Source organism: Gossypium hirsutum, chromosome D03 (assembly GCF_007990345.1).
Source record: "Gossypium hirsutum isolate 1008001.06 chromosome D03, Gossypium_hirsutum_v2.1, whole genome shotgun sequence".
Lineage (NCBI taxonomy): Eukaryota > Viridiplantae > Streptophyta > Magnoliopsida > Malvales > Malvaceae > Gossypium > Gossypium hirsutum.
The window spans coordinates 27,371,123-27,397,158 of NC_053439.1; the positions used below are offsets into that span (position 1 = coordinate 27,371,123).

Below are 26,036 nucleotides of genomic sequence, written 5' to 3' on the forward strand. Positions count from 1 at the left end.
CTTCATTCATCTTCTTGCTGAAATTGAAAAGAGTAAATACACCATTTTACGGTTCTTAAGCATTTGGTCAAGTCTTCTTGTGCATGTAAGCATACTTTTGTCCCTTTTTAATGATTTTTATGTTTTTGGAGTCGTCGTAGCTTAATCTAGCTAGCCCAGGGACTAATTTGCAAAAATGTTAAAAGGTTAGGGTTTTTGCATGGATGAATATATGAGGTTTGTAATGCTTGATGGAAGAAAATGAATATTTGTGGTTAGATAAACAACTTTTGTAAAGTGAATTTTGTTGAAAATGTCAATTAGGAATTAAATTGAAAAGTAGGAAATATTCATGGTGTAATTGTGAAATATTGAAATGTATGAGTTGCTAGGGACCTATATGAAATTCGGCTGGCTTGGGCTAGGGATGAATTTGCATGAATTTCATTTTATGAGCTTAAAGATTAATTTGTAATGAAATGAAAATTATAGGGGTAAAAGTGTAAATTTGCAAAAATGAAATTGGATTGAATTGAATAAAGATGTTATTAAATGAATTGAAATTATTCATTCAAATCAAGACAAACCTCGTACGACCTTAGATCGAGGCAAATATAAAGTTGCAGAATAATCGACTCCGTATCTACGTTTTATCGTTGAGGTAAGTTTGTGTAATTGCGTAATTTTTATATGATTATTATTAAGTTATATATGTGTTGTGGAGTGCGATGTAAATAATTGTTGCATATCCAACGATATTACATCGACTACCGAGCCCCGTTTGAACCTTTGGAATTCTTAGGATACAAATGACATGTCATTAGGGTTACATGTTTTGAGTGCTGGTCTTGAATGTCCTACCAGTGGCTGAGTTTTGGCATTTGTTGCAGACACTCGACAGCTTGTGAAGTAGCACCGTGTAGCTACGTTCTGACCCATAGCTCGTTTGAGCAGGCCAATTTCACAGCTCGTGTGAGTGTACTCTTTTCATAGCTCATGTGAGCATATATGTAAAGGAAAGGACAAACTATGGTTATATGTTTAGCACACTTCATGTGAACTATCTTGTGTATCCAACAATATTCTAATAGGTTCAACGGGCATGAGTTTGAAAGGAAATGGTAAGAGTTCAATATGAACTAAGGCATGTAGATATGAAATTCATTGAAATGTGATACATGGAAATTATGTGATGTTGAGATGGATGACAAATCCAATTGATTCGTGTTTAAGTTTAATGGCCATCCATGTTTGCCTATGATTTATGTTGAAGTATGCTAACATGTTTGTGTTGATGCTTAGGCTTTGGCCAAGATATTGGTTGGATTATGCATGCTAATTTTTAATGTTATGTTTAGACATGGTAAGTTAAGTTTTATAATATACAAACTTACTAAGCATTGTATGCTTACTTTGTGTTATTTTTCCATGTCTTATAGTGAATCAGAAGCTCGTTCGGGTTGGAAGGTTGTCGGAGACCTATCATACTATCCATCGGCTATATCAGGAGATTTTGATGCTTCTAAGTCACGGTTATGGTGGCATGTATAAGTGCTTTATGCTTGATGAAATAACCATTATGTTTGGTTTGTAAATATGGTATTTTGGGTGACGAAATAGTTGTTATGTTGGCATGTATATGTGGCTTTATAATGGTTGGTATTTTGGCATTTTGGTGCTTAAAGGATGAGAGTCGGAATGGTAAATAAACTGCATGCTAGGAATGGTTCTTTTGATATGTTTGAATTTGGTCATTGTGATATGTTGGATATAGCTGACATATATGGTGGATTTTGCGAATGTTTAATGAGGATAGATGTTGAATGGCCAAATTGGTATATTGAGAGTGATTTTGGTATGTGAACATTTTGGTAAGCTTTGGCATAGAATTAGTTACAAATTGGTTGATTTATGGCTAAACTATACAAAACTATATTACTCGTTTGGTTGTTGAGATTGAGGTGCCTTTTAGGCATATTAGTTGAATGATTAAATAGTGATCTAGCTTGAATATGCATGTGTTAGGTACATTTTGGATGCATGAATATAGGTGCATATGGCTTGTATAAGTGACCATGTTTTGGGTGAGGAAAATGGCTTGAGAATGGCCTATTTTTCGACCACACGGCCTAAGACATAGGCGTGTCTCAACCATGTGTGACACACGGCTATGTGTCCCATGTAGCTTTCAAAAGGTTGCAAATTAGGCAATTACACGGCCTAGCACATGGGCATGTGGCTTGGTCGTGTGACCTAAGTAAAAGAGTTAAACGGGCACGGGCACGGACACGGACTGGGACATGGGTGTGTGTCTTAGCCGTGTGAGTCACACGGCCTGGCCATATGGCCGTGTGATTCCTGCAGTATAAATTTTTTTAATTTTTCCTAAAAATTCTATACGTTTCCGATTTAGTGCTGATTCATTTCTATAGTGTTTTTAGGGCCTCGAGGGCTTTTGTACGGGACAATATGTATGAGTTTGATAGATATTGCTATGATTTATGATATGTTTTGAATCTTTATAATAATTGAATGTTTTGAGATGTAAACTTTCAGTAATGCTCCGTAAACTTATTCCAACGATGGATACGGGTTAGGGGTTTTACAACTCCTATTATGTAGGAAAGACAAATCCTATCTTGATCAATCATATCCCACTACATAGATTGTGGTATACCCAACATCAACCTTTATAGGGCAACTAGTTACGGTGGACATTTGACTGTATCAAAATATACGACTCACGATGTTGGGATAATGATGATCACAAGTTTGAGGATCGTATACATAGTTATCACTATGAGTAATGTTGTGACTATTACATTATAATCCAAGAAACATACTCATAGCGGGTAAGTCCAATATGTTGTTCTCTAACACACATACTCATGTATTGATTTTTTCATCCCATGTCAATGACAACACTTTGTCATCAATAAACTACACGTTAGTCTTAATGCATTATTGTTGTTCAAGCTCACAATAATACTAGACTAAGGACCTTGTAAGAATAATTATATTATTCTTAAGACATTATTATAAAATAGTTCATTTATATACAGAGAAAAGAAAATGAAATACTAATGGCAATACCTTATATTAATAAACGAGGTAAAACAAGTATGTTATTACAATCATCTCATGATTGGTCTTTTCGCATACTCAAACAAGTATGTTTGGAGGCGGTCAAGTTGTTGGCGCCATTGTTGGGGTGGTAATGTCACTAGATCAATTTTAATTTTTACACTTTAAAAGAATAATTAGGAAATTTCTAGGTTACAATTAGGATTCTCAATTTATTTTGCTAAATAACACATCTAACATTTTTTTTAGGAATCTTAAGTACCATAACCAAAGAGTCAGTTAGCACAAAGTCATGGATGACTTTTATTATATTTGTTGTAATGAAGACTTTGATTATGATGAAGATATTTATGAAAGAGTCTACGAATATTGGGAGATCCAAAAGAATCACTGATTACTAATTCTGGAATTACGTCAACTTCGAGGAGAAACCTTGGTTCTTTCTAAAAATGATGATGACCATAGTAATATGCCATCAGAAAGGTACCAAGAGGTGCCAAGTCTGAAATTTCACAGAAAGGAGAATGTTAGCATAGGTGCTTACGAAGAAGGAGAAACCCTAAACTATTATCCACTTCAACCAACAGAAAAATATTTAAACGAAACTTTAAAAAGAGAAGATATTGAGTCAGCATAGGAAATGAACAGTGAATAAAAGAATCAAATAGATTAGGAACTCATCATCCTAGAAATCTTGGGTAGTGCTGACAAAGCTGAACCATAAGAACATTATAATCTAGATCCACCAACAGAGACAATCACAGTTAGGACTAAGTTAATAGAAGAATGTCTATCGATTCAAAAGTTTACATAACAAAAAAACAAGAAACCAACAATCTCAAAGAAAAAGCCTAAATTCACCATTCTTTTCGCATCCCTAGTCTTAAACCAAGCACCCCAAAAGTCTATAGATATAGGAATTTGCTAGATTTTGAAAAGAGTGGGACAAATATATATTGACAGAACTTACAATTATGTAGTAGGTTTCAATCAAATTGAATAAGTAGTGTGTCCAAGCATCGAGTTACGATCACAATAGAATCTTCAGTTATTCCGAGAATCAGCTAAGGGAATATTTGCAGGCTAAGGGTGACCTTAAAAGCTTGTAGAGACAGAACTTCAGTAACACAATACAATATCTTTTCTCAATTCCTCTACCAAGCGCGTTACAAAGTTCTTCTGAAAAGCCAGACCTGCTAAATGAAATGGACAGAGACCTCATAGACAACAAGTGTGAGATGCAATAGTCATGACTTGTAAAGAGAGTTCTTGGTCATTAAAGTAGGATGGAAAGGTAAATTTAGGGAAAGATACAACCACAAATGAATAGAATGGCATGATGGGTGCTAGACTAATAGAATAGAAAAAAATTACAAGGAGCCCATCGGTGCATATTGACTGAGCTGACGGACGAGTCTGGCAGCAAGATACTTACATTTTTGCATTGTTTAATTATTACTAACTGTACTAACTATATACTGTGTTAACTAAGTTGTTAGTGTATTGCAGGTAGGTAAAAGGCATGTTTAACAAGATCTTGAAGCATTTCAAAGATTGGAAATTCAACAATCAAGGTCAATGTCGCGACAAAGATAATTTTGTGTCACAACATCAAGGGTAGTAATGAAAAAGGTCAAAAATTGACCCAATGTCGTGACATCACTAACCTATGTAGCGACAGAGAAGACAATTTCTCAAGAATTCCAAATCTGTAAGGTGTGTCATGACAACGAACCTCGGTGTCTCAACATGAGTAGTCTACTAGGGATGTCATGATACGGAACCCTTATATCATGACATCGTTGAAATTTTTTGTAAGGTTGACCCTACTCAATTATGCAACCCGACAAAATTAGCCTTGTTTTACCTGATTTTTAACCCTAAAAACACCCCTTTAAACATAAAAATACCCTTTTAACTTAGTCTAACTTCAGTCTAAACATTTACTCCTCTAAAACCTCTCCAAAAGCCTTAGCCTTCAAAACATTTCTGCTCCTCAAAGCCTAAGTTTCTAATCACTTATTCCCAATCCAAGAAGCTACATTGGAGGAAATTGACATCAACAAACACAAAAAGGAAATGCAAATGATTTCAATAAGAGTTGAGGTTTAAGTATTCTCAATCCTCTCCTACTGTTCTATTGAATATCTTTACTATTCGCTTATAGAATCTAGTAAGAATGCCTCCGCGTAAGAACAAAAGAACTCCTGTTTTGAAAACCCCAAGTGTTTTTAACCCTGTTCGATTCCGTAATGCAAATATGGAAACGTATTTATCGAAGTCACTAGGGAGACCTTTCATTCAAGAACAAGGGTTCGAACCCTCAATAATCAACTACAAAGACATCTGGACATTTTCGTTATCATCAATGGGAACAGATTTGCATTACTCCCACGAATAATGCAAATATATCTATTGTTCAGGAATTCTATTTGTCATTTAAGGACCAAATGATTACGCGAGGCTATAATGCAGCAATAACTGATGTCGAAGTACGAGGGAAAGATGTTCAAATCTCCCATAATGACATCTGTTAATATTATAACATCTTATTCTATGAGAAAAATTTTACTGATAATACAGATCTAAAAGGATTTCAAAACATTAGGATGGAAGATGTTATAAAATATTTAACACAAGGCAGGGGTAGTTGGAACTATAAGCCAGACATTGAGCTTCCCAGAAATTTTAATCAAGCTATTATGGTATCTTACAGCGAAAAAAACCTATAAAGGGCATAGGATCTTTCGAGCAATGAAACAGTGCATACAGAGTTAAAAAGCTGGACTCTTCTTCCCCCCACTTTGTAACGGCTCTATGCCATCAAGTAGAAGTACCAATGAATGAGAATGAGAAATTTATGAAAACCATGAGGAATGTCATCGAAGATACATTATATACACACCATGTTGAGCTTCAGCAGAAGAACATAACTAAATGGAATCAAAAGAAGAAGAAGAAAATGGACATACCAGCATCCATCAAGCAGAAAGATCACCCGAAGGTTAGAAAGGGAGCCCACGGAGACATATATGTAAAACTTGACAGAATGATTCGATGGATGCAGGAAACAGGACCAGTACTTCAAGAATTCACATGGATGAATGTGTTACGCACTCCAAGTTATCCCCAGATATGTTCAGCCCGACTCTGACCCATCAGGATAAGGGGGTTAATCTTAAAGAGGAGGATGCTGCTCAAGAGTACCCTGGAACGGAGGACGAATATGAAGCTGCATTTTAGCTGCAATTTTCTACACTGAAAGGGCCTGTCATATGAAGCCCAACTCACCATGCGCCTTCAACAGGTGGAAGCTCTTACCAAAGATATGTTAAAGGAAATGGGAAGGCACCTATGGATCAAAAGCACTCTCATCCTCTAGATGATTTCTTGTAGGATTGAGTTTTGTTCTTGTTATTTTTAAAAGACTTGCATTAAATTTTGGATGATTTTAACTTAAATTTTGTAGGAGTAGGATTAATAAATAGATTTTTAGTATGTTGTATGTTGTTTATGTCTTTTATGTAGGAGCCCAACACGAAGGGGACACAAAGAAATTAGAGCTTTGCACGATCAAACTAGGAAGTGATAACTCTTGAAAAGAGTTATATTTTATGTCTTTAGACCTAGATAATTTCCTGTACTTAAGTAAACTTAGTTGCATCTTAGGACATTCAATTCATAATTTTCATTACATTACATTAAAAAGATTGGATTGTACTTAAATGTTATTATATGTTACATTTACTTGTTTGCGAGAAGGATTTGTTTGGTAGTAATTGGTAGGTGAAGGATCTGGAGAAAGAAATAAAGAAATGAAATTTTGTGTGGCAAAAGTTTAGACAGTTTACGAACACGAATGTCGTGGAAATTCTAGGAAGACCGTGTCAACACTTAAAGCATAATAGTTTTAGCCCAACTCTATTTGTACTAGAAAAATCTACCTAAAAAAGAGGGAAAAAATCAAAAAGCTTATAAAAAGCTGAAGGATGAAACTTAAAAGGTGGAACGAAAAAGAACAACAAGAATGAGGAAACCCTAAAGGGGGCTAATGCAAAAGAGGAGAGATCCTTAGGCAAAATAGAGGGTAGCAGCTAAGCAGTGATGGAAAGACGAAGGCAATCCCTTTTAGCCGCTATAAGACACTATATCGTTGAAGTGTGGGTTGGAAAAGCAAAAGCTATCATCCCAAAGTTCTTCTATTATTTCTTGGTTAATCTTCATGAATTAATTTCTTTAAACGATGATGAATGATATTTTGATTTTGCATTTTCATTATCTATCCATGAACTAAATCTCATAAGGTTGGGATTACATGATGAGACCTTTATTTTCTTTAATGGTTGAAGCACAAATTTGAATTAATTTACTATTTGATTCAATTGTTTTATTTCCAAATTGTATGCGTTCAATCCCTAGGCATAGATGACTGTGCAGCATGCCCATAAACTAATCTAATTTTGAAAATTTTGGAGTAGTTGGACCGTAATTAAATGACACATATAGCAGCGTCCATATATAATGAAGATAAAAAAGTGCAAGGTAGTGTTAAGGCCAATAAACACATGCCAGGTAACTTAAGATCTTGCTCTCGAAAGAATAAGGTCATTTTAGGTCTCTTTTGAGTAGTCGATTAAGTAGGATTTTACTGAGGCATTATGAAAGTAAAGGTGAATTCTTAGTAATCCTAACCTTCCAAATCAACAACGTAGAGCCTTTATCCATTGTCGTAGTATCTTTTCCATAACATTCTTAGTTGTTTCTTAATTCATTCACATATTATCCACGTAATTATTCTCGTAATTGCCATTGCATTTTCACTCTTGACTTGTCGTAGCATTTTCCATTATTTATCAGTTACACATATCACACACATTATTATTCCTTTAAACTACCACTGGATACTTATCTTTGTTTTGCCATAGCATTAATCATAATTTGTTATAATAACTTGACCACTTATTTACCTAATTCGATCCCTATGGAGACGATCTTACTTATCACTCTTTTACTTGATTTGATGTGTATACTTGCACAATCCGCATATCATTTCACACATGACAAGTCTTTGGCACCATTTTCAAGGATCGGCAATTTGGTGGAATTTGGTTTTGTTATTTTACTTAGTTCCATTAGTTTATTTAACTTAGTTTTATTTAATTTTTATAGGTTTCCTGTCAGCATAAGAGAAAAGGCATTCCTGCTAATGATGAATATCCTCTTGACCTAGACATCGAAAGAACTTTCCGATGAAGGTGAAAAGAGTTACTCAATGGTAATCCAATTGGTCGGGATGTTGATCATCCTTTTACTCGTGTGATAGATGATCAAGAGAAACCAATTCGGGATCATATTGTTCCAATTCTAGATTACTTGAATGGAGGGATAGCTAGACCACAAATACAAGCTCAACAATTTAAGCTCAAATTGGTAATGTTTTAAATGTTGCAAACAGTAGGACAGTTAGGTGGATTACCTATTGAAGATCCAATACTGCATTTTGGACATTTCCTAGAGGCCAGTGACTCATTTAGACAATATGGTGTTTCATAACTCTTGAAAAGAGTTATATTTCAGGCTTCTAAACAGAAGTATTTGCTTGTAATTAAGAAAATATGTTTGCATTTTAAACTTATTATTAGAGCAATGCTTACTAGAGCTTGGATTGTGTTTCAATTGTAAATTTATGTTACTTTTAATTGTTGCAAAGAGGTTTGTAGTCTTTGGTCGTAGGTGCAGGTAAGATGAAAGAAGCAAGAAGAGGGAAAAAAGGAAGAGGAAAAGAAAACAAAGGAGGTGAAACATTTCCATGGCAAGTGGTGGGATACATTGCCAATAGAAAAGCTATGCCAATTCCAGGAAGGTGACGCAACACTCAATCTGTGACAACCCAAAATTGTCCCTAGTCGGGAAGTGGTTTCGGGACCGCTAAACCGAGTCATAAAAATAATTAGCTGTCATATTTGATGCTTATTATATGTATATATGCATGTGTGAAAATTTCATATTTGAATTTTGTTTAATTGTAGGTGAATTTTAGTAAATAGGACTTATGTGAGAAAATTTTGAAATGTGATAGGTTAATTTATAAGGACCTATTAAACATGTAGTGAGAATGATGGGTTTGCATGTCAAATTACCCAAAATTTGAGCTAGTGGCCGGCCATGCTATGAGTGGAAACATGTTGGGAACATGTTGGCTTAGTGAGGCATGTTAGAAAAAAATAAAATAGGGAGTATGGGTAATAAAGAAATAAAAACAAAAAAATGTGTGGTTGTTTCCCCCCCCCATGGCCGTGAGCTAAAGAAAAGAAAAAGAAAGGATAATAGAAAAACAAAAGAAAGACAAAATGTTGGTTTCATCTTCTCCCTTAGTAGCCGAACTTTAAAGAAGAAAAGGGATATAGCATTCGGCCATCTTAAGCTTAAAACAAGGTTAGTAATTCATGTTAGATTTTGAAATTTTAGCTTATTTTAAGTTAGTTACTAAGTTCCTTACTTTGCCCATGTTAAAAATTTGGATTTGGGTGGTGAATGGAGCATTCGGCCATGGTGGTTAATGAAGAGATTTGATTATTTTCTTTATGTTTTAATGAATAAATGTTGATGAGAGATGTTTGATCTAGTTAAAAATTTAATTTGATAGTATTTATATGTGTAATAGCCGAACTTGGACTTGCTTAGTTACTTGAATAAATGTTTTGTATTTAAATGCTAGAATGTGAGTGTTGCCGTTTAGATGATTTGAAAAGAATAGGGTAGATGTTTGAATGTCTAAAGGTTCGGTATTGTACATGAATTCTAATGGTATGATTTTGTGAATGCCGAATGAGCTATAGGAGGTGTGGATGACTTTTATGCATGTGAGTGTGTGTATGCCATTTAGTTGGTGACATTCGGCATTTCTTAATTAACATTAGAGATGAGTGAATGAAATCGGCATGTGTATTTGTGAAAATGCCGAATGTGAACTTGGATAATATTGAGTAATGTATGTGCTTTAAAATGATGGAATGGAGTGGATGCTTTAAATGTGTTATGAACAATTATAAGTTAAATTAAGGTTTGCTAAATTACCATTGTCATTGCCGAATATACAAACATACATATGCATGTGTAATTGAAGTATGAATGTTTAGCAAGATGGTTAAACTAATTGATTTATTGATTAAGCACAAGGAGAATCAAGCAAAGGCAAAGAAAAGATCATCGAGTAGCCGAGTTGGAACCGTCTTACCCAACACAAAGTAAGTCATTAAGCATATAGTTGTATTAATTTAAATGATCATAACGTCTATGTAATGATGCTGAATGGAATGATAAATATATATATACATGTATGTATGTGGTGATGAAAGTGTTGGATGAAGAGAAAAGAGGTGAGATGTATTGAGTTGTTGATCTCGGCACTAAGAGTGCGGGTATAAACATTTATGATCATGAGATTGGCGCTAAGTGTGCGGGTTTAAATTGTACAGCACTAAGTGTGCGAGCTTGATTATGTAGCACTAAGTGTGCGAGCTTGATTATGTAGCACTAAGTGTGCGAGTTTGATTATATAGCACTAAGTGTGCGAGTTGATTATATAGCACTGAGTGTGCGGACTTAATATATACTTTTGAATCATTATGAACACTAAGTGTGCGACATTATTGAGTCGATCACGGACAGCGGATCGGGTAAGTACCTTGAGTTCGTGACTAATAGGCGTTATGTTTATATTTGAAGTTGAGCTTGGTAAGTTTGAACCTATGTGACAATTATAATTGAAGTCACGTACATAAGATTTATCGTGGAATAGGTGAAAGGTCGTTTAGTTGTATGATTGTAACGAAAATAAAATGATGTATGAAAATGCCTCGAATATCCTATTGATTAGTATATGGAATGTGAATGCATGACTTGGTATGAGATTGAACCGATAGGTTTGAGGAACTATGGTATGGTTCGGTATGGATGGAGTAACTAGCCTCGTTCCATTTTGCTTCCTCTTGTGATAATGTTATTAATGGATGGTAGTGCATTGCTTATGACTTACTGAGTTATATACTCACTCGGTGTTTCCTTGTCACCTATTTTAGGTTTCTTGGACTCGTCTCTTTTTGCGTGATCGGGCCGTCATTGGAGTCATCACACCGGCTAGCAAGTTTTGGTACTTTCTTCTTAGTCTGCTTAGGAGAACATTTCGGCATGTATAGGCTATTATGTTGTGTTTGAACTTTGATATGTAAACTTTTAGCCATGCGAAAATGGCATAAATGTTCGGTTGGGTTTGGTTTCATAACGTTAGGTCGTAAATCTTGGTAATTCGACTTTTCTTTTTATGCCATATGTCATGGTTGATTATTTTGGTGTTAAAATTCATGATATGGCAATAGTGTAGTAGGGGGATGTTTGACAATGATTAGCCTTTGGCATGGATAGTCATGATCATAATTGGTGATATGTATGATGAATTACTAGTTAGATCAAGGAGAAATCACGAAATAGGCATAGTTGCTTTCGTAACAGATGCTGGCAGCAGCAGTGACGTGAGATTGAAAAATCACTAAAAATAGTAGGAGTGAAATTAATTAATGAATAAATTTTGTAATCGAAGCTTGATGAGTCTATTTTCATATAGAAGTAACGAAATGATCATATGGACAGTATGTTAAGAGATATTCAGGTTCTCGTGAGATAGGGCCAGAACGGTTTCTGGATTCCCTGTTCCGACTTTGAAAATTCATTATAAATTAACCAGAGATAATTAGGAGTCATGCCATATATGTACAGATTCCTCTCTGAGTCTAGTTTCTATAGAAACAAACTGCATCGGAATTGAAGCTCTGTGCAGGGAGATATCCAAGTCGTAATGCGCAAAGGTCAGTGTAGTCGATCCCTGTAACATGGGAGACTTTAACTAATAAACTGTACTAATTTTCCCGACCAAAAATTCTACAAAAATTCTACCATATAGGTATATGAGTCTAGTTCCAGGGAAAATTTACGGAACTGGATTTTGAGTTTCAGAACTCAAGATATGATTTTTAAAGCGACTAGTACGCAGATTGGCAGCTTGTCTGGGAAATGTCAAATAAGTGGTTTGAAGTCTGTTAACACCTCATGTTTGACTCCGGCGACGGTCTCGGGTTCGGGGTGTTACACAATCCACGTCACTCTCAGCCAGCTATACGTGTACCAGATAAATCACCCTAAAAAAGAGGAGTAAAAGAGGTGTGTTGAGAGGGACAAATCTTCCCTATAAAAGGAGTAGAGAGAAGGGACGAAAGGACATACACGGATTGTGAGGAAAAAAAGAAAAGAAAGTGAAGAGTTACTCTCTCTACAACAGAATTCAGTGGAGTAATTTAAAAGGGACGAAGAATGGAATAGCTAAAGAATAGGAGATCACAAACGCAAAAAAAGGGGAAGAGAAATTTGCCCTAGGTTTTGCGTAGAATCTAGATAAGAAGTTAGAATGCAGTTAAACTTCTTGCAGTTCTGTGTTTGTTCTATTTTCTTGGTTTTAAATTCTTTGATTCGTGAAACTTGAATTATGTTGATGAATGATTTAATTTTGGATTTCATTGCTTAACCCATGAGCTAATTATCTTCAGGTTGGAATTATTTGGGTGAATATTGAGTTAACTGTAATGCCCATGATATGCTTGTGATAAATTTTACTGTTTTATTCAATTCTTGTTTATTTAGAATGCATGCAAGTTCTAGACATAGTTGATTGCATGTTATGAACTTAGATGGATTTGAATCTGAAAGGATTAAATACATTAGATTCTTAATCGAAAGATACATGTGAGTATTCGAAATAATATTTGTAGCACTCTAGACATAGAAGATGAGACATGTACAGGTATAAAACATTAGTTGGGTTAACATTTGTGAGTCTTGTAGATATACACAGACTCCAAATAATAATTAGAGATTACTTTCGAAAGAAGTAGACTATAGTAGTAATTATCTGAGAAGTAGTTTAGTCATGACTTTGCCATCGCATTATTATGTTATGAAAATATTCCCTGGGTAATTCTTTATCATTCAACAACAGAAATACTCTCTACTTGTTCATTGTGATACAAATTCCAAGCCAAAACATATTAGACAAACAGAAGGAAGACCATTGCCACCTTTTCCTCAACTGTTCCAAAAATCTAAGAAAGTTGTTTAATTCAAGAAATTTCTGAAAGTCCTGAATAAATTACATATTAATATACCATTGGTGGAATTATTGGAGCAAATGTCTAACTACGTAAAGTTTATGAAAGATATTCTATCAAAGAAAAGAAGGCTAGGAGAATTTTAGACTGTTGCTCCCACTGAAGGGTGCACAATAATGTTCTGAAACAAATTGCCACCAAAATTAAAGGATTTAGGGAGTTTTACTACATTGCTCTATTAGTGATCAATATGTAGGCAAAGCACTAAGTTTTGGGTGCAAGCATAAATCTAATGCCTATGTCTACTTTCAGGAAGCTTGGAATCGGAAAGGCAAGACCCATAACTGTTACACTATAGTTAGCTGATAGATCTTATATACATCTAGAAGGTAAAGTCGAAGAAGTGCTGGTAAGAGTTGACAAATTTATTTTCCCACTAGATTTTATCATTTTGGAATGTGAGGCTGATAAAGAGGTCCTGGTTATGCTTGGGAGACCTTTCTTAGCCACCGGTAGAACAGTAATTGATGTCCAAAAGGGTGAATAAACTATGCGAGTTAATGATCAACAGTTAACTTTTAATGTCTTTGAAGGTTTGAAGTGTGCAAATACTGATAAAGAATGCCATGCTATTGAAATCATTGATACAATAATACACGAAAAAATGAAGATTTTTGTTCTAATAACTCAGAAAATGATGCAGATGTTTATGAGTTAATTGATGCAGACATGACTGTAGAACTTGATAAATTGATGGAAGTTCAGCAAATTGGAAATGGATCAATGGGCAGTTTTGAACCACTAAATCTATTCAACTATTCTTTTACATCTCATCGACCATTAATGGAAGATCCTTCTAAGCTGGAATTAAAGCCCTTGCCATTGCACTTGAAGTATGCGTATCTAGGAGATAAGAACACATTGTCTATAGTCATCTCTGCAAAGTTAACAGCAGAACAAGAGGGTCACTTATTGGAAGTCTTAAGAAAATCTAAGAAAGCCTTGGGATGGTCAATTGCAGATATCAAAGGAATTAGTCTGATAATTTGTATGTACAAGATAATACTGGAGGATTTCCATAGCAAATCTATTGAGCAACAAAGAAGACTGAATCCTATCATGAAGGAAGTGGTAAAGAAAGAGATCATTAAATGGTTGGATGCTGGAATCATCTACCCAATTTCTAATAGTTCGTGGGTGAGCCCTATGCAGTGTGTACGTAAAAAAAGGTGTGTCACTGTGGTCACCAATGATAGTAATGAACTTATTCCTACTCGTACTATTACGTGATAGAGGGTTTACATGAATTATCGGAAGCTCAAAACAAACCACCAAGAAGGACCATTTCCCTTTGCCATTTATCGATCAAATGTTGGATAGACTAGTAGGGAAAGCCTTATACTATTTTCTGAATTGATACTCAAGATACAATCAATTATGCATAGCGCCTGCTAATCAGGAGAAGACCACATTTACTTGTCCATATGGAACTTTTGCATTTAGAAGAATGCCATTTGGGTTATGTAATGCCCTTGCACCTTGTGGATGGTGGCTATATTTTTAGAAATGGTGGAGAAATTCTTAGAAGTCTTTATGGATGATTTCTCACTATTTGGTTATACATTTGAAGACTGTTTGCAAAATCTGGAGTTAGTCCTTTATCGATGTCAAGAAACCAATCTTGTATTGAATTAGGAAAAATGCCACTTCATGGTTTGTGAGGGTATTGTTCTAGGACATAAGATTGCAGAACAGGGAATTTCCATTGACAAAGCAAAAATTAAGGTTATTGACAAATTACCACCACCTACATTAGTAAAAGGTATTCGAAGCTTCCTCGATCACGCAGGATTCTATCGTCGATTTATCAAGGATTTTTCCAAAATATCGAACATATTTGTACAATATTGGAACAAAACAAATCTTTTAATTTTGATGACCCATGCTTGCAAGCATTTGAAGAACTAAAGAAGCGATTGGTCATAACACCAATAAACACTGGACCAAACTGTACCTTACTATTCAAACTAATGTGTCATGCAAGTGACTTTGCGGTAGGAATAGTCTTGGGACAAAGAAAAGCCAGGGTTTCTTATGCTATTTACTATGCCATTCGTATGCTGATTGTAGTATCCCTAAACCGAGCCTAATAGTTTTGGGTACATTTTTTGAGTTTCGAGCATGAAGTTAGGAATCTATCGGGTTCATAGTATTTTTTTTAATTAAGGGGGTCAATTTCATCTAAAATTGATTAAATAATAATTTGAAAAATAAAAATATTTTTGGAAAATTAATTTTAAATAAATTAAGTAATTATTACTAAAAATATTTAATTTGAGTCGAAAAAGAATTTGAAAATAATTTTTATTGGGGGTTAATTTGAGTTAAATTTAAATATTAAATAAATTGGATTTAATTGTAAAATAAGGGAAATTTTGGAGTATTTATTTGGAAAATAAACCTTTAAATTCAGAATTTTGGAGGGAAAGGATCAATTGGTAAAGTAAGGGAAATGTGGGGGTGGCCATTGGGCAAATTTTCCAATTTTTTAATTTCTGATGGGTTGTTTCAGATTTAAACACAATGCATCTAGCCTAATTTTCACACCATTTACATTAGATTAGAGAGCTATAAAATTCATTTTATTTGCATGGTTTTAAATATCTATCATCAGAAAATAGATTCAATAAATTTCCTTCTCAAAATACTCTCATTTCACTCGAAATTATTCACAAAAGTAACAAAAAATATTCTGAAATTTCTCAAGATTCTTGAATCAAGATTTTTAATCAAAGGCTTTAGAATTATTAAAAGGTAATTATTATTTCTAAACTTATTTTTATGATGATTAGAAGCATATTTACATGATTTGAGTGATAAGGACATGATTTTTCATTAATGTCATCTTCTTCAAAAGCTTAAGATGTTTTAATGGTGGATCTTGAATTTTGAGAGGAAAGCCACAAATCAATAGATGGTCCAACTCAAAATGGATCTATTAGAAGGTTTTTTATCTTATTTTTCAAGATTAGACATGTTTTGTTGGGTAATTTAAAGAAATTTGAATTTCATCATCTTCATGAACCAATTTTTCAAATTTTGTGGAATTGATTTAAATGTGAAATTGATGCTTAGTATATGTTTATTTGGTCTAGTATTGATGTTTGGAACTGATTAGGAGGGCTGGAGTGCTCGATTTTGTCAGGAATCAAGTTTTCGACTTGATGAGACAAATCCTGTAAGGCAACTTTGAGTGAGAATTTTGTGTAGCCTACTTGATGAAAATTTGTGGTTATTGTATCTTTTGAAAGGTGGTACTATTTATTTTATCTCTATTAAAGCTCCGAATCTTGAAAAGAATCGAGTTAATCGAAATTGAAGCTTGGATTTGCTTGGCTAATCACTTGGTTGTGGTTGAGTTAGTTATGTTGTGAGTGTTATTAAAGGGTGATTTGGTAAATTGACCCTCAATTATGCTTAATTGGATGATTAATTACTGATTACAAATATTTAATTGAGTTTTGGTTGGTTAATTTTGCAACATTATTGATATATGTTTAAGTGATGAAAGTTTTGTTAAGTGTTGGTAAGTGTGCATCTAGTGATTTTATGTGCTTGATTTGATTGATTATAATGGTGAACTAAGCAAGCATGCTGGAGTTTTGGGTTCATGATATGTTGATATTTCAATTGATAAATGAACATTGCTAATAGGTAATTAGTAAGCTAGATTTTATTTGACGTTAAAATGGCTATGTTACATAATTCACATATGCATTTTGGTACTTTACATTGAGCACATTATTCACTAAGATTATGTTATGATTGATTGGTTATATTGGCATTATAGCATGGTGGATCCATTCGATATGGTTGGCATGCCATAGGATTTGTGAGTACTCACCATATTGATATGTTATTTGTGAGAAATGAGGCTCTAGATGGACTGATTTTGAGTAGATAAGGGAGTGTTGAGCTTGTGTCTCCACTCAATAGGACAAACTTGAGGCAATATACGGGAGTGTGTGGCCCTGACCCACTCAATCTGTGACTAATTCTGATTCTAATTCTGATTCTGATTGGAAGTAAGGAGATCTATTTATCCGACGTATGATCACCCGATTAAGCCATGATTGTTTATGCCAATATAAATGTATGAAATGTTATATGTTAAATTGATGATTAATTATGATTTTTGATACATGGTTGAGCATATGGCATTGAACTATTGTGGATTGATATTGTTGTTGAAAATTTGTACTTGATTGGTTTCAATTTCAGCATGATTTGGGTGCTAATTTACCCGTCGTTTTATTTACATTCACTGAGCTTTTTAAACTCACACCCTCACATTCGTGCAGTTAACCGACGGGATTGAGGAGCTAAGGAGCTGCAAGAGAGTTCCAAGAGATTATGGCTCGGTAGAGATTTAGTTACACATTTTAGAGATGTTAATCGGGCATTGTGGAACTTCCAGGACTTAGTTTAATTTTGGTTGTAACTAGACTTGGACATTTAATTTTGGTTGTAACTAGACTTGGACATTGTACATTTTTTATTTTGGATGGTTTTATAATATCATATATGCATGTTTGAGTTTCATTATTGAATAATTTATGGTGTATTTTTGCTTGATAAGGGCATGATGTTTACACTAACCATTGATTAAATGAAGCTTCCATGGAGTGGTTTACTAGCGACTAAGGTACGCCAATTGTTTGAATTAACCGGTGGGTGATATGCATGAAATTGAATGTTTAATTCTATTTAATTGAAGATTAATTGGTGTTCATAAATTCAACTTAAGGTGTATGAATATGTATGATATCTAATTGTAGCTAAATCGGGTTTAATTGGCCATTAAAATACTCAAAAGCGCGTATAAAATTTAATTTTTTGCACACAAAAAATGCAGTGGCCTATTTGGGGTTTGAATCCTGGTCTTTTAAAATTAGTTCTCTAGTCCATTTAAATTACAAATTAGTTTTGTGCCTTGATAAGTCTAATTAAAGCCTTAAATGATAAGGAAACTTGATAAAATTTTAGGACTAGACTTGTAATTGATAAAATTTGTTAGAAATGCACTCAATTTAATATCTGGGTATAGTATTGATAGTTTGAAATTGTTACAATTTAGTCCTTAATAATACAACTTGAATTAGACAAAAAGTAAACTTGGATTAAGCTAAAATTTTTAGGGCTTACATAAATTGACTAAAAGAACATTGGTAAATGTATATATCTAAGTTCGAGTTAGCATTAATTGACTAAAAGAACGTAGGCAGTAAAATACAAAAAAGCCCTTAGGATAAATTACTTATAAAAATTTTAACATTGGTTCACAAATTGTTTCCGCATTAATAAATAACTAATAAATGGATAAGGTTGAGGTATTATAAGGTTAGGGTGTGTCTTGGGAGGTCGTTAGCCGGAGAGTCACTTAGGTGGCTAATGTAACGCTTTAAATTCGAGTCGGTCTGTCCCAATCAGGTTTGGAGTGTCACACTAACAAATGTGCAGCTAAATTACACCACCACTGAGAAAGAGCTATTAGCTATAGTATTTTTCCTTTGACAAATTTAGAGCTTATCTCGTGGGAACTAAAGTCACAATGTATATGGATCATTCTACTATCAAAAACTTGATGACAAGAAAGATGCTAAATCAAGATTAATTCGATGGATATTGTTGCTACAAGAATTTGATCTAGAGATTCAAGATAGGAAGGCCACAGACAAGCAAGTGGTTGATCATTTATCACGCCTAGAAGCAGGGAATGAATATGATAATATTCATCTAATTAAAGATGAATTCCTTAATGAGTAGTTGTTGGTTGCCATGGCATTACCATGGTATCCTGACATTGTTAATTTTCTTGTTAGTTGATTATTGCCACCCAAGCTTTCTAGTCCAGGAAGAAAGAAATTCCTCCACAATGTTAAGTAGTACTACTGGGATGAGGAATTCTTATTCAAATAGTGTGCAAACCAGATCATTAGAAGATGTATTCTAGACGATTAAATCTAGAGTATTCTACATCACTGTCATTTAGCACCATATAGAGGCCACTTTGGGGGTATGTGAACTGCTACAAAAGTTCTCCAGTCTGGTTTTTATTGGCCAACAATGTTTAAAGATGCTCATGAATTCTGTAAGGCCTGTGATCACTATCAAAGGACTGAGAATTTATCCAGGAGATATGAAATGCCCTTATAAAATATAATAGAAATGGAACTCTTTGATGTGTGGGGAATTGATTTCATGGGTCCATTTCCACCCTCTTCGGGTAATATCTACATATTAGTCACTGTTGACTACATCTCCAAGTGGGTTGAAGCCACTGCTCTACCCAAAAATGATGCCGAATCAATATTGAAATTTCTTCATAAAAATATTTTTACCCGGTTTGTATCCGTCGTGCGTTAATCAGTGATGAAGGTTCCCACTTTGATTGCAAGTTAGTTGCCAATGCCCTTAACAGATGTGGGGTGCGACATAAAATTGCCACGGCATGTCATCCCAAGACAAATAGACAAGCAGAAATCTCTAATAGAAAGATTAAACAAATTCTAGACAAGGTAGTAAATCCCAACTGAAAAGATTGGTCTGCAAGACTGGATGAAGTTTTGTGGGTATATCGAACAACTTTTAAAACACCATTGGGTATGTCACCTTTCCAACTGGTTTATGGTAAACCATGCCACTTTCCTGTTGAACTGGAACATAAGGCATTCTGGGCAATCAAGAAACTTCATATGGATTGCAAATCTGCTTGAAATAATCGCTTACTAGAGTTGAATCAGATGGATGAATTTCGAACTCAAGCCTATAAAAGTGCCAAGCTATATAAAACAAGGCCAAACGATGGCATGACAGCAAAATTTTGCTACAGTAATTTGTTCCTGGACAACAAGTCTTGCTTTTTAATTCCAATTTTAAAGTATTTCTTGGCAAATTAAAGTCTCGGTGGTCAAGTCCATTCGAATTTGTTCAAGTATATCATCATGGAGCAGTGGATATTAAACGCAAACAAAATGGGTCTACTTTCAAAGTCAATGGCCAACGACTAAAGCATTACTTTGGTACTCCTATACTTCAGGATAAAACTTCCATCATTTTTTCAAACTGATTAATATTTTTTGCTTGCACAATTTATTTAATTATTTTTAATCTCTTTATTTCAGTTGAATTAATAAATTTTATTAACTTATATTTTCTTTTTGTCCAGGTAAGTAGGGCCCAAGTTTCTTGGCCTCAACTCCACTTATTTTATAAGTCATTTTTTAGTTTAATCAATTTACTCAATATTACAATCTTTCCTGGTTAAATACTTACTATTACTTTTGTCAGACCATGATTAAGGCCCAACCTTATTACCCCCGTCACAGATTCTTTACCTTTAAGTTTTTACCCTAGCCAATTTAGTTTCCTCTTCACTGTTACCTTCATTTTATTTCTCTACTTATTTTGCTCTTTATTTTCTCCCAAACTTTTAAAGGTCTCATATTTTTCATTCTTACAGTTATCATCTTCATTTCCATGGCTCAACAAGCACCATCTAATTCCACTATTGGATAGCCACGTACATTTTTCAACAAGGCAGCGAAAACTAAGTACCACCAAAATATTTCCAAACTGCCTCTATGCTTGAAAAAGGGATTTCCTTTTCGAGACGCCCCTTTTATGGGGTATACTAAAGCCATTTCATCCGTGGTGGAGCAACATGAATGGTAGATTTTCTGTCTCCATCCTGATAATGTTTTCCCTCATGTGGTAAAGAAATTTTATGCTCATCTTACTTCTCCTGAAAATGTCTTTATCTATGTGTGAGGTGCCTAAGTATTGCTTGATGCTGAGTCTATAAATACACAATACGAGCTGTCAGATGGTCCAGAAGAACACGTAGATTTCCTCAAGACAATAACAATAGAAAAATTAAATCACGTTCTCATCGATGTCTGTGTGGAGGGCACAAAGTGGATAGTATCTAGGAATGATTGTTACACTATTGATAAGGTCACTTTGAAGCCCCACTGTAGGGTAAGGTATCAATTCCTCAAAAATCATCTCATCCCATCTACCCACAACTCTACAATCTCGAAAGAGCATTTGCTACTTCTTCACTCAATTATGATGGGACGAAAGATAAATGTTGCAAACATTATATTTTGAGAAGCCCATCGCCGTGCCTTAAATCTGTTTGTGCTTTGAAATTTCCTTACCTTATAACCACACTTTGTTAGATGGTTAAGGTTCCTCTTCAAGTAAATGAAGGATGAACCCCTAACAAAAGGTGCCGTTACTAAGCACGTTACTTTAGAATTTTTTTGCGAGGAATTGGAACGACATCTGGATCCCTCCCTGGCAACTTCTCCACCCCGGCACACTAATGCTGCTCCATCAACTTCTAAGATTGCATTTGAGCGGAATGTCCTTGAGCCTCTAGAGCCTTTGCAGCAATAATTTCAAAAACTGAAAATGCAACAACAGTTGATGGCTATGGATCTTGGCAAGGCTCAAGAGGAAATGGCCATATTTTGAGGCTATGTTAAACACAGGGACAAAGCTATTAAGAAGTTGCTTCAAAAGAACTTTACTCGCCTAATAACTACATACCCTGTTTTTTCCCAAAATTTATTGCTGGAACCCAAGGAGGATGGTGATGAGGGCGACAAACCTACTGCGAAGAAGCAATCCACCAAAAAATAAGGAGAAGTAGAGAAAACTAAATCTGTCCATGTTGACTCTGAGAAGAAAGATGATGATGTGACTCAAGCCCCTGCACCTACCAACACTACCACTACCACCACACCTAGATCGAAAACACCTATGACTGCACAAAAACATGTAGTTCATCAACTGATCGATGAACTCACAAAATTAGAATCCAATTCTAAAGACAAGGTGCCTATTAGTAAGTGTAAAAGGAAGCGTTTCAAGATAACTATTGGAAAAATAGTTCCAGCTGAGAGTGGTGAATCCGAGTGGCAGCAACGTTACAAATGTGATGGTAGGAAGTCTACTGAACCAACTTAAGAGTAATAAACATTTTGTCCAAGATTTAATTTTTTAATTCATGCATTCATTCTTCTTTATCGTTGCATTTCTATACTTGGAAATATGTATTCTCTAACATTTTTCATTTTTCTACATTGAGGACAACGCATCCCTTAGGTTTGGGGGTGTGTTTGTGCATATAGGTTGCATTAGATATGTATGTTAATATTTGTTGTCTTGTCATTTACTTTGCCATGACATACAATTTCAAAATAATTGCTAGATTTTAAGTATTTTTTTAGTCTATGATATTCTATGAGGATAATAATTCTTTGATAAATTTAGAAAACTATTCGAGTAGTTTGGTCTTTTTAATGTTGAAAATTGATTCTTAAAAGTAGAACAACCTAAGTATCAATGCGATTAAGTCTATAGTAGGATTCTTTTAAAGCATCTAGAATTTTTTAATCCTAAATTCAATAATCTGTTTGTAAATAATAAAGAATACAATAGTTTTGCACTCCAATGTTTGAATTTATTAAGTAGGTCAGTAATGCTTTCTTTGCTCCATCGTATTATTGATAAGAAAAATGAGTTCAAATAAGAGTGTTAAAAAAACATATTAATAATAATTTAGGGACACTCTTCTGAAGTGTTAGGCTGACTAGCTAAAGAGGTAGTTCTTTGCTCATCCATCTGTTTAGTTAAAAGCCTTAACTTTATGTGCGAATTCCATTCAAATTGTGGAATGATGTAATATATGATAGTCTAATGTTTGCTTCATTGAGGTTGTGAACTAAAGAAATCATGTGACAAGATGAATTCCTTATAGAAAGTAATAATTCTAATTAAAATTTTGAATAAGTAAGAATAGTGATATTGAATTTAGTGGAAAGATATTTTAAATATATTAGAAGAGGTCTGCTATAGCCATAATTGCATAATTATTTAGAAACTTTTATTTTTATGAAACATTTTCTGCACTTCATTTGTTGAACAAGTCTATAAAACTAGAACCAAGTTTTTTCTTTATTTAGAAGACTGCTGAGAATAGAGGTGAAAAATATATTTCATATAGTCCAGTGATATATTTGGTAATTGTAATGTTTTGGCAAATTCATGCGTATCCGCGTTCATGCATACTCATACATATTTGATTGAGGACAAGCAATAATTTAGGTTTGGGGTGTGATAGCTCTTGAAAGGAGTCTTATTTTAGGCCTCTAAACTGAAATATTTGTTTGTAATTAAGAAAATATGTTCGCATTTTAGACTTATTATTAGAGCATTGCATACTAAAGCTTGAATTGTTATTCAACTATAAATTTATGTTACTTTTAATTGCTGGAAAGATGTTTGGTTGCTTTTTGTCGTAGGTGTAGCTAGGATCAAAGAAGAAAGAAGAAGGAACAAAGGAAAAGGGAAAGAGAACGAAGGAGGTGAAACATTGCCATGGCAAATGGTGGGATAGATTGCCAACTAAAATGCCATGGCACTTTCAAGAAGATGATGCACCACTCAATCCAAGTCACTCTCAGCCAGTTGTACGTGTACTAGATAAATCACCCTAAAAAAGAGGAGTAAAATAGGTGTGCTAAGAGAGACAGATCTACCCTATAGAAGGAGGAGAGAGAAGGGAAGAAAGGACACACACGGATTCTAAGGAAAAAAGTAAAGAAAGAGAGCAATTACTCTCTCTAAAAATAGAATCTGGTGGAGGAATTTAGAAGAGAAAAAGAAGGGAGCAACTAAAGAATGGGAGATCACAGACGCAAAGAAAGGGAAGAAAGATTTGCCTTGTGTTTTATGTAAAATTTGGATAAGAAGTTAAAGTGCAGTGAAAACTTCCCATAGTTCTGCATTTGTTCTGTTTTCTTTGTTTTACATACTGTGATTCGTGAAACTTGAAGTATGTTGATGAATGATTTAATTTTTTCTTTCATTGCGCAACCCATGAGCTAATTATCTTTGGGTTGGAATTATTTAGGTGAATATTGAATTAACTGTAATGCTCATGATATGCTTATGATTAAATGTACTGTTTCATTCAATTCTTGTTTATTTCGAATGCATGCAAGCTGTAGACATAGTTGCTTGCATGTCATGAACTTAGGTGGATTTGAATCTGAAAGGATTAAATACATTAGATTATTAATCAAATGATACATGTGAGTATTCGAAAGAATATTTACAACACTCTAGACATAGAAGATGCGATCTGTATAGGTATACAACATTAGTTGGGTTATCATTTGTGAATCTTGTAGACATATACAGACTCCAAATAATAATTTGAGTTTACTCTCAAAAGAAGTAGACTATAGTAGTAAATATCTAAGCAGTAGTTGATCATAACTTTGCCATGGCATTATTATGTTATGAAAATATCCCCTAAGTAATTCCAACCATTATCATTCAATAGCAGAAATACTGTGTACTTGTTCCTTGAGATTTTCCATGACATTTAGATTGTTTGGTCAAATTTCAGTTATAATTGATACTATTTGTTCATGCATTAATTCCCTCACCAATTTATACTTTGGTGATGCCTTTCGGCTTAAATTGTTTCCTTACTCTTTTAGATATCATGCAAGAGTGTGGTTGATTGCTTTGCCGTCGGGAACAGTGGCATCATGGAATGATCTTTGCCAGAGATTTTTGCTACGGTATAATCCCCCAAACATGGATGCCAAGCTTAGAAATTGCATCACATCTTTTCAGCAATTAGAAGATGAAATGTTATATGAAGCTTGGGAAAAACATAAGGAATTACTTCAGAAATGTTCGATGCATGGATTCCAGCACTAAACATGGATGGAGATATTTTATAATAGGTTGAATGCACATACAAGGATGGTAGTTGAAGCCTTCGCCAATTGTAATGTGTTTGATAAATCTTATAATAAAGCATATGAGATTTTGGAAAAGATTACCAACAATGATTATCAATATCCGACCGCAAGAGTTTGGATGGGTAAGAAAGCTACTAGCACCATGGAGCTTGATGCAATCACTTCATTGACAACCCATGTATCATCTTTTACTAATATGATCAAGACGATAAAGATACCAACTGCAATTCAGAAGGTGAAAGCAGTTGGGCTAGCATGTGTTTATTGTGGTGAAGGCCATGTTTGTTTTATTTATAGAAATAAACCTTAGAAAAAAATAATATCTGTGTTTTTGGATAGACAGGTCCTGGTCATTCCCGAGTTTCAACCAAATATCTTTTCAACTATTTTCATACCACGAATTGCCTCGAGTATCTTAAAGTTGAGTAAATAGCCCTACTGCGTCATCTATTTATAGTGAGAGAAAGTAAAATCATTATTGAACTAGAGAAGATTGTTTCAAATAGAAAAACACTCCCTACTTAGAGTAGGATTAGGCTGGGAGGCACAACCCTAGTATTCTTACTAAGGTTGTCGCCCCATCATATTCCATTAAGGAATTTTGGGCCTCTCACATCAGGTCAAATTTCAGGTACTTCACGGACCCTTTGACCCAGTACTTTGTAATCTAATCCAACCCGGTTTTGTTTTTCTATTTCCCCAAACAAATTTCAATATTTATATTAAATAATTTTTCATCCCAATTTTACCCTTAATAAAATTATGATTTTACACCTAATAAAATTTTTGAGAAATTTTATTTAATATCTCACCATTCAATTTGTGCACTATCATGGTAAGGTTTATTTTCATTTTTTAGTTTTAAAATAGCTCAAAGATATAAACTAAATCATCCGATCTTTTTTTCAAATTCCTTGTTCTTTTCTAAATGAATTCATTTCTCATTTTCATTTCTATTTTGAGAAAA

At 34.3% G+C, this 26,036-nt stretch overlaps 1 non-coding gene across 1 annotated transcript; it reads right to left on the bottom strand.

The window, feature by feature from the left end:
- Positions 1–24,908: 24,908 nt before the first annotated feature.
- On the bottom strand, positions 24,909–25,015 carry LOC121215820 (small nucleolar RNA R71). The gene has a single exon (XR_005911791.1). It is a non-coding gene; the product is annotated as a small nucleolar RNA R71 (small nucleolar RNA).
- Positions 25,016–26,036: the final 1,021 nt, after the last annotated feature.